Here is a 12,839-nt window from a genome sequence, read left to right on the forward strand (position 1 = left end):
GCCAAACAGCTGAAATCTTTGTGGCTCCCAACACTCCTCCATGGCTGTGGGGATGTACAGATGGATATCCAGCCTCTTTGGAAAGCCATTTGCAAGTTACACATCCACCTTCTCCCCCAGCTGAATCCACCCAGACAGCAGGGGAAATACATGGGTGAGTTCATGATGCATACAACTGGCGTTACTTACATTTTCTTGTGAAACTAACCACATGGGTCTCTAGCACCCCACACAGCTCTTGCCACAGCACAGCCCTTGCCTAATCTTTAACACACGTTGGCAACATGCCCATCAGGGTACTGTGTGGGTGGTAGACAGCAGTGGCCTCTGGCCACTGGCCTAGTAGTGCCAGACCCTGAAACCTAACAAGGGAACCGTGTTATACAGTATTTCCTTTTAGAGCTGTGCATAAGATACACAACTGAAATCAAGTCCACTGGCTATCTATAAGTATGTAGTCCACCCCTTACCCCACGCAGTTCTCTACAGCTTTATCACTCCAGACCAATTTTGAAGATAAAGTTAACAAAAACCAAATTAGATAACATTCAAATCTTTGGAATCTATCATAAAAACCTAGATGATTTCCTCCCATTGCAGCCTACAATGTCAACAAGTCTTGCTCATAATTTATAATTGGCAATGAAATCTCAATACTGAGGCAGCTGTGGGTCATTTGTCAAAGGACCACACTGTGATGGCTGGCAAGCTACCAAAGCATATCAGAATACATCCCAGGCTTCTAGGATCCAAGGAGAGGGTGGGCTCCTGCCTTACCTCCAGGGCCTGATTGCATCCTTGCTGCAGACCTTGGTCAGGATAGACACTTTCCCTCTCGGAATTTAAGTAGTTTCATTAATAAAGTGGTAAAACAAGGGATGCTTGGATGAGTCAGTTGGTTAAGCATCCAAGTCTTGATTTTGGCTCAGGTCATGATCTCCCAGTTTGTGAGATCAAGCCTTGCATCGGTCCTCTGCTTGGGATTCTTTCCCTCTCTCTCTACCTCTACCCTGCTTATGAATGCACTCTCTCTCTCTCTCTCTCTCTCTCTCTCTCTCTCTCCCTCGCTCTCGCTCTCAAAATAAATACATAAACTTTAAAAAATGGTAAAACAAAACAAGAAACCAAAAACAAACCAGACCAAAATGAAGGAACACAGGAAAGCCTACCTTGCCAGCAGTCTTGTGAATGCCCAGTGTGAATTACAGAAAACTATGCACAGATCAGCTGTGCTGTCTCCACCTCTTAAGGAACCATAGCTTCATAGATGCGGTGGGTGTCTTACTGGCCAAATTCTATACTCTTCCCGGGGCCCCCTCTGCCAGGTGACTGTGCTGGGCCTTCTCACCCTGGGCAGAGTGGTTTCCTTGACTCCTGACACCAGGCTTGGTCATGAGGTTGGCTCTGCCAGACCTGTGTTAGTGAACATGTGTCACTAACACAGAGCGGACATATGTACTTGGGTTTGGTCTCAGCCAGCCTGGAGCAGAGCCCTTGATCCTTCAGAAACACATGTGAGCTCCCAACCCTCAGACATTCAGGCTATAATAAAATACAAGTGTTGTTGGAGTCTTGGGAGGGTTAGTTACACAGCAATTGCTGAATAATACAACAGGTGTATAAGACATTGCCAAGTGCAGTTGTGTTATGAGGGAGAAAATGAACAGTGTCCCCAGTTTCTGAAGAGGAACATATTTACCATTGAGTTTATAAATCATGCAGAAAGGATCTCTGTATTTGTCCTTGGGGAGCAGGGCAGGGATGATGACCATTCTGCAGGCATAGGGCTGGGGCATCTGTGTGTTAAGATGGGAGAAAGGGGAGGTTTGTCATGATGTATGCGGGGCCATGGGAGTGTGGGAATTTTTACATGTCACTGTGTCTGAGTTCATCCCTTTCAAGCTCTGCCTGTAGAGCAGCATCTGGTCGCAATGGGACCAGCATCCACCACTGCCACCCACTTATGTGGCCCATCCCTGCTCACTGCACCAATAAGCAGACCAGTGCTTCCTGAAGGAAAGGTTGGCTTCTGGGATTTGGGGAAAGCTGCTCTCATGTCTCTCCATCAGCTGATCCTTCCCACCAGCAACCAAGAGCAGATCCTGGAAGTCAAGAGAAGGGAGAGGTTTCGATTGTTCACACAGAACACCAAGTGAAAGAAAACAGAGCACTAACTATGGCTTGGGTGAGATGGAGAGAAGTGGCAGAATTGGGGGGTGTTGAGAAGAAAAGGGAGGCATTAGGAGCAGCATGTATAGATCATGCCAGAGGGTCACCTGCCACAGTCTGAGGTAGTGGGATCATTTATTCAACCAGCATATGTTCCTGAGTGCCACTCTGTGCTGGCCTCTGTACCTGATGCCCAGTGTAGAGCGGAGAACAAAGTCTACCTGTGCACTCCTAGCCCAGGGACTTGTGCTGAAAATGTGCAGTTGAGTTGGGCCACTCCTGCATGATTACTTCTCCCTGTTCCAATGGGAGGTGCTAGAAGAGCCTTTAAGAATGTCTTCCTTCAACATGCAGTCACAAAGCATGGCTGCATGGCAGGGACCCTCCTAAGGGAGGCAATGTTGAAACAATCAAATTCCATCTGCAGGTGGCTCAACAGGAGGTTCCTGTTGGAGTTGCCAGGAACCCTGATGTCTGAAGGAGTCCTGGGGCTCTGCTCTGGGTACTGGGCTTAGCTCAGCACTGTAGGCTCCTCTTAGTTAGCCTGCATCATTTCACCTCTCCACAAAGCAGACCTTGGGACAAGGACTTGGGGGCAGGTAGTTTATTTGGGAGGTGGTTCCCAGATGCACAGGTGAGGGAAGCCAGAGTGGAAGGGGAGGAGATGGTGAAGGTCTGCAATGATCAGGTTACTGCTGGGCTGGGTGACACAGGTCCCTCTAAGGAACTTAGGGGGGAGGAGCACATCTCAGGGTCATCTCAGTGATGGAGTTGTTTCCACTGGTCCCAGGCCCTTGTCTGAGTGCTGTCCTTGTGTGTGTGGGGGGGTGTTCAGCAAAGCCCCAAGCTGATGGCCTCAGAGGAGGCTGGCTCTTGCCTCTATCACAGTGGTGGGAAGTCTCCCAGTAGGTGGAGGACTTTGGCTAGGCACACCCAGCAGCTGCTCTGGAGTGCACAGGCAGGGAGGCTGCAAGGCAAGTCTGCCCTTGACCTCCTTCCAAGCTGACTGGAGACATTAGGAAAAGAGGCTGTGACTGCCATCTATCACTGCTGGTGGGACATCTGGCAGCAAACGCTGGCAGTAGTGCATCTCTGCACTCTTAACTCATATACTTCATTCACGAACTAACTTCTCTGATAGCACTGACAAGCACGGGAACAGTTCTGGGAGCTGGGAATATCACAGAGGGAAGAAAAATCCCAGCCCTGGAGGGGTCTCCCTTCCAGGATGGTAAGAGACAGTAAGTAGGAAGGCAAAGGAGAGTAGGGGCAGGAGGTGAAGGGCTTCCCAGCGCAGGTGCCACAGACCATGTCAGGAGGTGGTGGGGCAAGACCTTGCAGGTTCTATGAACAATGAGGAGACCCTGTGTGCTGTGAGAATGGAGGGCAGGTAAGGTAGGAAAGGGACTTAGGTGGCCTAGGGAGGCTGTCAGAAGGACTTGGGACTCTGACCCAAGTGTGAAAGAAGCAAGGGAATTTGTGCGCAAGACTGTCATCATTGGAGATGTACAATGAAAAGTCCACTCTGCACGCTGCAGGGCAAAAACCATGGGGCAAGTGGGAGTGGGGTCACCCATCAGGTATACCCGGCCGTCTGGGCTGGCGTGAAGATGGCCTGGGCAGAGTGATAGCAAGGCTGGTGGAGAGGAGTGGACGTGCAGAATGGAGGACTGGCTTGTCTCTAGGTGAACATGGGAGAGGGCTGGAGAGAGAGCAGGCTCTGGATGGGCTGGCAAAGCAAGAGATGAGTGTGACCATGCAGAGACAGGAAAGCCTTAAGGTATGGAGGGGGCCCAGAGCTGCTTTGTCCCACATGCTGTGCATGCTCTGGGGGGGTCATGGGGAGCTGGTGGCTGGTCGCTGGGTCAGCAGTGTGTGCAAAGTCATGGCCTCCGCTCCTGGGGACGGGGACCTATAAGCAGAGGTCATTGCACCATCATGCTGGGTGGCACCCTGTCTCCTGACACGTCCACACTTTGTGTAACTCAGTGTTTTGATGGATGAGCCTTCTAAGGTTGTATATTCAGTGTGGAGACAGCTTTATTGTTCCAGGCACAGGAAGGAAGGAGTGTGATCTTATGAAGAAGCCTGCTTTCTGGCATCTGTCCATGTTGTCCTCTCCTGTCTCACACCGCTCCATTTGGGGCTGGGTGTGACTGATGAGCTGTCTTCCTGTTGCTAACCCTGCCTTCTGCCTGAAATGGTCATATTGGCTCCAGAGGCTAGCAGGAGCAGGGTGGGGGCCGGGAAGCCCTGGCTGGTCTGCTTTCTTCCTGGGGCAGTCCAGGGCATGTAGTGATCAAATAAAGAGCTGACCATGTGAAAGTTATCCCTTGCCTGGATGAAATGGCCAGTGCCCTGTGCAGCAGGACAGTCCAGGCTGGCAAGGCACAGAGAGCCTGGAGCACAATGGCTGTGCCCACCAGCACTTCTTCTTTGTAGCTGTGGTCCTCTCCCTCTGCCACCCAGAGCCACCCAGGCCCCACCCAACCCTGCTCCAGGAGCTGATGTCCTCTTTACCATGGCACCAATGCCGAAAATTTGCTAAGCCAGAAGTGAGCCTTCCTTCTTTTCTTTTGCCCTTGCATCTGCCTCTCAGTCTTTCTGATTCTCAATCCCAAACCCAAAATCCCAAACCCAAAACTACCCCTGTAGTCCACTGGGTGACTGATTTTTAGGTCCAATCTGGATTACCCACTGCTCCCTGGCAATGATCCCCAAAGACTGGGTGTTTTGCTCCATCTCCAGGACCATGCAGGTTAGCAGAGCCTTCAGATGTTGGTTTTATTTTAAGCTTAAGCACCTGAGAGAGGTCTGTTCTTCTGAGAAGCAGATACCAAGATGAGATTTACATGGTTCTGAGTTAAACAGTGTCTGCCTTGCCCCCAACCTAAAAATTCACATGTTGTACTTCCCAGTACATCAGAATGAACCATATTTGGATCTGGGGCTTGTAAAGAGGTAATAAATTAAAACAAGGTCCTTAAGGTGGCCCCTAATACAATATGATGGACATCTTCATAAAAAGGGGAAATTTGGACTGAGAGACTGACACACATAGAACGATGTGAGGCACAAGAGTGGACGTAGCCACTGGAAGCCAAGGAGAGCGGTTGGGGGAGCTCCTCCTCTTATGACCCTTGGGAGGAACCAACTTTGCTGTCACCTTGACCTCAGGTAATTAGACTCCAATGTTGTGAGACAATAAATATCTACTGTATAAGCCACCTGGTCTGTATGACTTTGCTGTGGCACCCCCGCAGATGAATGCACACATGCAAGAGCTTTACTGGGAGCAACACCTGTGAAGAATGCAGAGGAGGAAGCAGAGCTGGTGGGGTGGGCATTCAGAACTGACAGGGTCTGATGCTGTGAAGGCCACAGGGGTAGGGACCCCAGGATGGTCAGATTCTGAAGTCTTCATCAGAGGGACACCCAGAAATGAGTGGAGGGCCTGTCATCCAGTCATTGGCTGGGACCTGTCCCTGAGAAGTTTGACTTCAACTCAGGCCTGGCTGTGAGTCCAGAGGGTGGTGGCTTAGCCATGGGTAAGGCAGGCTGCCACAGCAGGAGATCTGAAGGGTCAATTCCCCTGACAGCCCCAGCTTCCCTCTGCCATCCTATTACAAGGAGGCAGCCAAAGCCGTATCTGCCTACCCAGGGGCAGTGTGATCTCACACCTGGGTCCCTGCCTCTGGTGTCCCTTATGTGTAAGGAAGTAGTCCTACCTCCTCACCTGGGCACAAGGGAGTGCAAAATCAGCTCCCCTCCCTGACATACAGACATCCTCCCTCCTGCACCTCTATCCCAGTTGGCCAGCTCTTTGCAACTGTCGCACTTGCTTGTCCAATGCTTGTGTCCACTCTGCTTGGACTCACTATCATGCTGGCAGCTCAGCATCTGTGCCACTACCCAGCTCTCCTAACGGTCCACTGCACACTTGAGTGTGGCTCTGGCTGCTCACCTCTCAGTTTCCAGAAGATATCCACCTAGAGTGGGCCCTGAGTGCTGGCTGTCCTCTGCAGTGCTATCGCATGGCCAGACCACCAGGACGTGGAGGCAGAGGCATGGGGACACCTGGGACAGGCCTGTATAGAGGTTTGACTGAGGCTTTTGAGTGACCTTTCTTGTTCCTGATCCTGAGGCCCTGAAATCATATTTTGCAAAAATCCAGAATTGTTTCTCCAGAGTAGCCTCCTGCTCCATTCATTTTTGTTCTATAATAAACCACTCTGAAACACAGTGGCCCAACATAGCTGAGATTTTGTTATAGGCACAGCCTGTGGGTCAGGAATCCAAGTAGGCTCTGCTGGATGAATCTTCTGTTCTTCAGGGTGCTGTTGGAGCTGTTCATGGTGTTAATGGTTCCAGTCAGCCTCACGTAGGCCTAAGGCACTGCAGTGGGTTTGCTGAATGGCCTGGGACAGGGGGCCTGGTGACCGGAGCACCCAACTAAGGCTATTCCAGGATGGCCATCTCAGGTGGCCAGTTCTTCCAGGTGCTCAGAGGTCTGAAAGCCAGTGTCCTGTGAGGCACAGACAGAGCTGCCATCTTCCTAAGACCTCCCCTTGGAATTCCCCTAACATCATATCAGCCATTCTCTTGGCCAAGCAAATCACCACAGCCAGTGAACTGGACTCAGTGGAGGGAAAGAGACTCCAATGTGCAGTGGGAAGTGGGGAGCGCTGAGCTCAGCAAATGGCAAAAGTGAGGAAGAATATGCTTGCATCCAGATAGATGCATCTGGGTGTCCAGAGGAATCCCAGGGCCCCTGGATCCTGGAGATTGGGATCCCAGGGACCCCATGGAGCAACATTGCCCACCACCCTGGCCCACTGTACTGTACAATCATGTGGGAGAGCAATGGACTTTGTTATGTTGGAGATGTTGGACTTATCAGTCTTGCTCAAGCAGCTTAGCTTGCTGTTCAGTTCACATGGCAAGACCCACAAGGAGCTGGTGCTTTAGGGAGATGACCTTGGCAGGGCTATGGAGAGTGCGTTAGAAGAGAATGGGAATAAATAGCAGGAAGAGATGCTATCTGGCTTTCCCACCCTGCATCCTGGGGCCTCATCCAAGTGTCTGTCACTTGAAATTTGAATCTTGGATTCTCACTTGGGTCATCAAAGTGTGCAACTTCTCCCACTGGTGGAGGGAGGTTGGATATTGAAATCCATGGAACAGAACTAGAAGATGGGCCCTGATACATAACACTAAGAGTGTTATTTTGAGAAGTTTGCTTATTATCTCCATAGTTACTGTTAATTAGCTTCAACTTTCCAAAGACCTTTTCAGCATCCAGAAATTAGGGAGAGGAAGCTGTTGTTTGAGACCACTGGGTCCCAGCCCCTGCTCTCTAGGAGGGTCTTTCCCAGGCATTGGGGAAGGTAATCTGACTGCATGTAGAAAACTAGATGGTAATGCCAAGAATCAGGAGGCTTACCATAAGACCAATACCACACAGTGAGAAAATTCTGCACAGCAGAGTTGATTGAGACTCTGGAAGAAAATCTGGGGTCAGGACCAAAAGATCTGGGTTGTGGCCTCTTCACCTTCATCACCAATTCTCTGACAAATTAGGAGGTTGGTTAACTTCTCTGAAGACTCTTGTCCTCTTCTTTAGAGTGGAGATATTAATAGTGGCTCTCCCTGTGCCCACCGAGTTGGCCTTTTGAGAAAGCACTTTGCATGCAGTGGGTGTGCCATCTGTGACAGCTGTGGACTGTATTGTGTCTCTTTGGCCATGCATGCACAGGCCGTCAGTACTTGCTCAGTCTCCTGAATGACTCCAGACCTCCTTCCCTTTCCCTCATGCAGAGCTACATAAGGAAGCTTTGGAAGGAATGTGGCTTTGGGTTCACATACATCAGAGGTCAGATTTTCCCTGGTGGCGTGACCTTCAATAACTTACCTCATTTTTCTGACCCTCATCGGGCTCATCTTTAAAATGGGCACAGTAATATATATCTTTCAGGGTTATTGTAGAACCAGGGTAATGCACCAAGGTGGTACACTGGCTAGGTGTTTGCACAAAATGGGCACTCAATAATGAAGACTGAGGAATATATGCATCTAGGTCAGTCTCTATCTATACTACCTCCATATCCATCTTCCCATCTGTGTAACTGTCCTCATGAATATGAGAGGAGGGGTGTGGAGCCAGCCCAGTGTGTAGGAAGACCAATAGAAGGTCTAACTGACTGCCCTAGTCTGCTGGGACCACTGTTGCAAAATACCAGAGACTGTGTGGCTTACAAACAACAAATTATTTCTTTCTGTTCTGGATGTGGGCAGTCCAAGATCAGGATGCTGACATGGTCAGGTGAGGGCCCCCTTCTGGGTTATAGATAGCTGCTTCTTCACATGGAGGAATGGGGAAGGGAACTCTCAGGGGTCTCTTTTGTGAGAACATTAGTCCCATTCCTGAGGGCTTGAGGCTCATAACCTAATCACCTCCCAGAGGCTCTAACACCTAACACCATCACATGGGGGGTGAGGTTTCAACATATGAATTTTTGACAAATGCAAATATTTAAGCTATAGAATTTTCTTCTGGCAATGCAGAGCAAGGCTAATGGTATTATCCAAAGGTCAGCCCCAGCAATATTTCTGGTCCCACAATCTCCTCTCATACCTCATCCCTGCCCATCATAAGCCAGAGCCCATGTCCCTTTTCCTAATATTCCAAGTGGACCTTTGTGCCTGCTCTATGAACAAACTGTGATAGAGGCAAGTGATGCTTCAAACTTTCAAGACTAGGTTGTGAAAGGGCATGACAATTCTGTCTGTAACTCTCTAGTCATGTACCTTTGGGTGGCAGTCCTGAGTGACAGCCCTGGGTGACAGTAGGAAATCCAACTGTCCAGATCTGCCACATTCCAGTGACCATAAGGAGGGATGCCTGAGGAGCTTGTGCTGATACAGTGCTCCCAGCCTAGCCCAGGCACTAGAAGGATCTTCCTGATGCCTGTAGTATAGCCCCCAACATAGCTGAGTGGAGCAGACAGCAGAGATCCCCACTGAGTGCCCTGATCTCATACACAAATAAAGTGAATGTTGTTGTTTATATATCAGACTTGGGAAGGTTTGTCAGGCAGCAATGCCTTACTGGGACAAAGAAATCCCAGAAGCACTATTGTGAATGGGTTTCTAATGTGCCAACATGGGATGTTTCTTCCCAAAGCCAACTTTATACCTATGTGTGGTGCATGATTTGAAGGACAAGGGAGAAGTTTCTGGCATCAAAATATTATCCCTATTCACCTTTGTTGATGCATTTATTATAACTTATGGTTTCCTTCACTAGGCTGGGGCATTTTGCCTTATTCTGGTCCCAGGTCCCCAAGACTAGCAAACCATTTATACTTTAGCATAACTGAGTGTGGGGCGATGTTTCCCAAGCAGAGGTTGTGGATGCCTGGAGGAGAATGTGAAGAATCTGGGGTTGCCTGCAGTGCTAGGAGAGCTCAAGAGGAATGTGATAGACCTAACTATTGCTTTTGCCTTTCCCAACATTTCCAAGGCTGGCCCAGGGACTATCCCTGCTTTGGTCAAAACTGGAGCCTCTTTGATGGGAGAGCTGTTCTAAAACCTCAATTAGCATACATGGTGGTACATGTCCACTCAGTGTCACCTGAGGCTCTTCCTGCCCAAGATCAAGCCACAGTTTTTCTGAAAAAGCTTCATGCCTCACAGGTTCAGAGATCATCCTCCCTGGGTACCCTGCCCACTGTCCTCCTGCTCACCTCTTCCCATGGCCTGCTCTCATATGAGTCCCTCCTCTTTGCTATCCCTGTCACCCTGACAAGGCATTTGTTCCAGACCTCCTGCTTTTGATTTCTCAACTAAGCTGCCATTCACACTGGGTACTCACCTGCCCCACCAACCTTCCCACCAAATGTGGCCTCAGGGTGCTAGATGTGGGTTTGTCCCAGGCTCCATGCTGCCTGCTCTGTTACTCAGTCCATGACCCCTCCAGAAAGTGGGTGTCTATCCCAAAGTGGGAGGGCCCCTTTCCAGGGCAACACATCATTCGGGTTGTGTTAAGACACCTCACAATGGGACACAGGTGCTGCTGGGGCATGTTCTTAAAATCACAGTCTGAGGGAAGCTCAGGCATGGTTTGAAGATTCTATTTGGAAATCATGGGCTGCGGACCGTGGTACAGGCCAGGCTGAGGTGTGCTTGGCAAGCATCAGTGCCTCCATCCTCTTCTCCCTTAGAGCTCTCTACAGCTCAGTGAGAGCTCAGACCTCATTCCAGCCCTTGCTCTGAGGATGATGTTCATGCCCAACATGTGATTAGTTTTCATTCAGACTTCTGGATATCAGCAAGGCCATGACTACAAAATGCCATATTTCTTAATGGTAAATCCCTTTGATTCACAGCAGCCCACCACCCCAGCTTAGGCAGTGAAGGCATTTTCTCTTTGATCCAGAAAAATGCCTGAATGCAAGCCTTCAGTTGTGGTTTCTGCAACATTCCCCAAGACCACCATTAAAATAATTTTGTTCCCTTAAAACCCCAACATATAATGCAGTTATGTACCCCTTACCTCCAAGGGACTCAGAGAAGCCAAACTTCAACAGAAAAATGCCTGCAGCAAAATGGTTGAGGACATGAAAGGCATGTTTGTCTGTGGTCAATTCAATTCAATTGTGCACACCCCAGGGCAGGTGCCCCATGGAGTCACATGTCTACCAACCAGCCAAATGCAACATGATCACAGGAGCATAAGCCAAGTTCACTCCACCGCTGGTATGCAGGGTACTCAAGGTCGGCTGTGAACCCTCACCACTGGGGAGAGGAAGCCATAAAAGCACATGAGAAAAGCTATAGAATGTAAATGGGAAGGTGAGCTTTGCAGTTTTCAGGATCAGAGGATCAACTGAGTTTGCTCTCTTATTTTCCAAGTGGAGAAACTGTCTCCAGAGGAGAAGTTTCTAGTTCTAAGTCAACAAGCCCAGCATCTCTTGTTTGAGTGCCTGGTGCACAATAGGACAAAGGCTCACAAGGTCAACACCCAATGCTAAATCAGGAGTCCTGGGGCCAATAAGTAAGTTAATGTATAAACAACAGCAATCACACTTGGAGTGGTCTGGCTCACTGGACCCTCCTAGGCATGTTTCACACTCTGCAGAGAGGCATCTTCTGTGTTGGCTCATCCCTACCCTCCTTCACTTCTCCAGGTGTCCTAATGCTGCCTCCTGGGGTCACCTCCACCTACCCTATAAGTGCTGGAGTCCACAACAGGGAGAACTGGACCCAAACCCCTTCCATTAGAGGATAAACAGGAGCCTTCAGAAACAAGGCTGAGGGCCACAATGCTGGGGCAGAGTGGCCCTCAATACTTTCCTAGTCTTCATTTTGAGTCACTTGCCTGATGTCACACAATCAAGAGGCAGAGCTAGGGGTTGAAGCAGATCACTGAGCCATGGAGCTGACACTGTTTTGCAATGCCAGAGAAACCATTTCCCTGGAATGCACAAACTCACCAATAGAGAAAGTTGCTGAAGATTCACGATGCTAGAGAAAGCAGAAGTGACTGGAACCAGGTTGTGGAATTGGCCCCGGGGTGTGAGGTGTGCACTGATTCATCAGCCCACTTCTCCTGTGCATGTCCTGGTGACCCAGCAGCATGGCAGGATTTGGGAAATGATGACAGCCACTTGTGCAAGAAGGTCCTTGCTCCTGTTAACCCCAGCCTCTCAATTAGCCCAGGCAAGAGCATTACATTGAAATCAGGAGCCCAGAGCTGGATCCCAATCAAAGCTATCCATTTACTGTGTGACCTTGGGTGGCTTAAATGATACAGTTACCTTCAAGTATAATCAGAAGTCAAAGAAACCCAGAAGTGCTTCGTGGAAGATGTCTCTCCCATATTTAAAGTGAGGCTTACTTGGGTACCCAGGAATATTGTGGCCCCAAATAAAAATTATCCCATAACCAAGATCACCACCTCAGGGAACTCAAAAGAACATTCACCCAGTTTAGTTTTTGAGATTTATTCTGAGAAAAAACTTTTTGGAGAAATGATTATAGAAATTTCTCTCACACAGCAGCAAAGATATAGCCATTTTTCAAAGAAAACTGAGTTTTCTAGTCAAATTTGTAAGACTGCTATAAGTAATCAAGTTACTGGAGAAGAATTATTCAATGTGGAAGCCCTTTTATTTTTGTTTGGAAATTAGCAGAGGTAAGTTGATGTTTCTGGTTTGATTTTTTTTCTTGCATTAAATATAATGCTCCAAAGTGATATAACATATAAATGGGGGGAAGTTAGAGGTTAAAACTTTAAAAATACTGAGAAATTTAAAAGTCTAGATCAACAGCTCATAGACTTCAGTCTTGGGTTCAGAGGTAGTTGATGGAGGAGAGTCTGTTTCCCAAAGGAATGCTTCCACATCAGGCTGGTGCTCAGTAAAAAAAATAGAAGTAGGCGAAATAAGTCAGGCAGAGAAGGACAGATACCATATGTTTGCACTCATAGGTCTAACAGGAAAACAGGAGAAACCTAATGGAGGACCAGGGGGAGGGGAAGAGGGAAAGAGAGTTGGGGAGAGAGAGGGATGCAAAACCTGAGTCACTATTGAATGCTGAAAATGAACTGAGGGTTGAAGGGGAAGGGGGAGGGGGGAAAAGAGGTGGTGGTGATGGAGGAGGGCACTTGT

The 12,839-nt window shown here is 48.9% G+C and overlaps 1 long non-coding RNA gene across 2 annotated transcripts; it reads right to left on the reverse strand.

The window, feature by feature from the left end:
* Window positions 1-1,714: 1,714 nt before the first annotated feature.
* LOC115275498 lies at window positions 1,715-10,131 on the reverse strand. Of its 2 annotated transcripts, XR_003901589.1 has the most exons (3): window positions 10,043-10,131; window positions 2,002-2,102; window positions 1,752-1,796 (listed from the first exon to the last, which is right to left on the reverse strand). It is a non-coding gene; the product is annotated as an uncharacterized LOC115275498 (long non-coding RNA). The 2 variants fall into 2 exon arrangements; XR_003901588.1 differs by having other exon boundaries at window positions 1,715-2,102.
* Between the last annotated feature and the right edge of the window lie 2,708 nt (window positions 10,132-12,839).

This window comes from Suricata suricatta, chromosome 12 (genome assembly GCF_006229205.1).
Source record: "Suricata suricatta isolate VVHF042 chromosome 12, meerkat_22Aug2017_6uvM2_HiC, whole genome shotgun sequence".
In the NCBI taxonomy this organism is placed as follows: Eukaryota; Metazoa; Chordata; class Mammalia; order Carnivora; family Herpestidae; genus Suricata; species Suricata suricatta.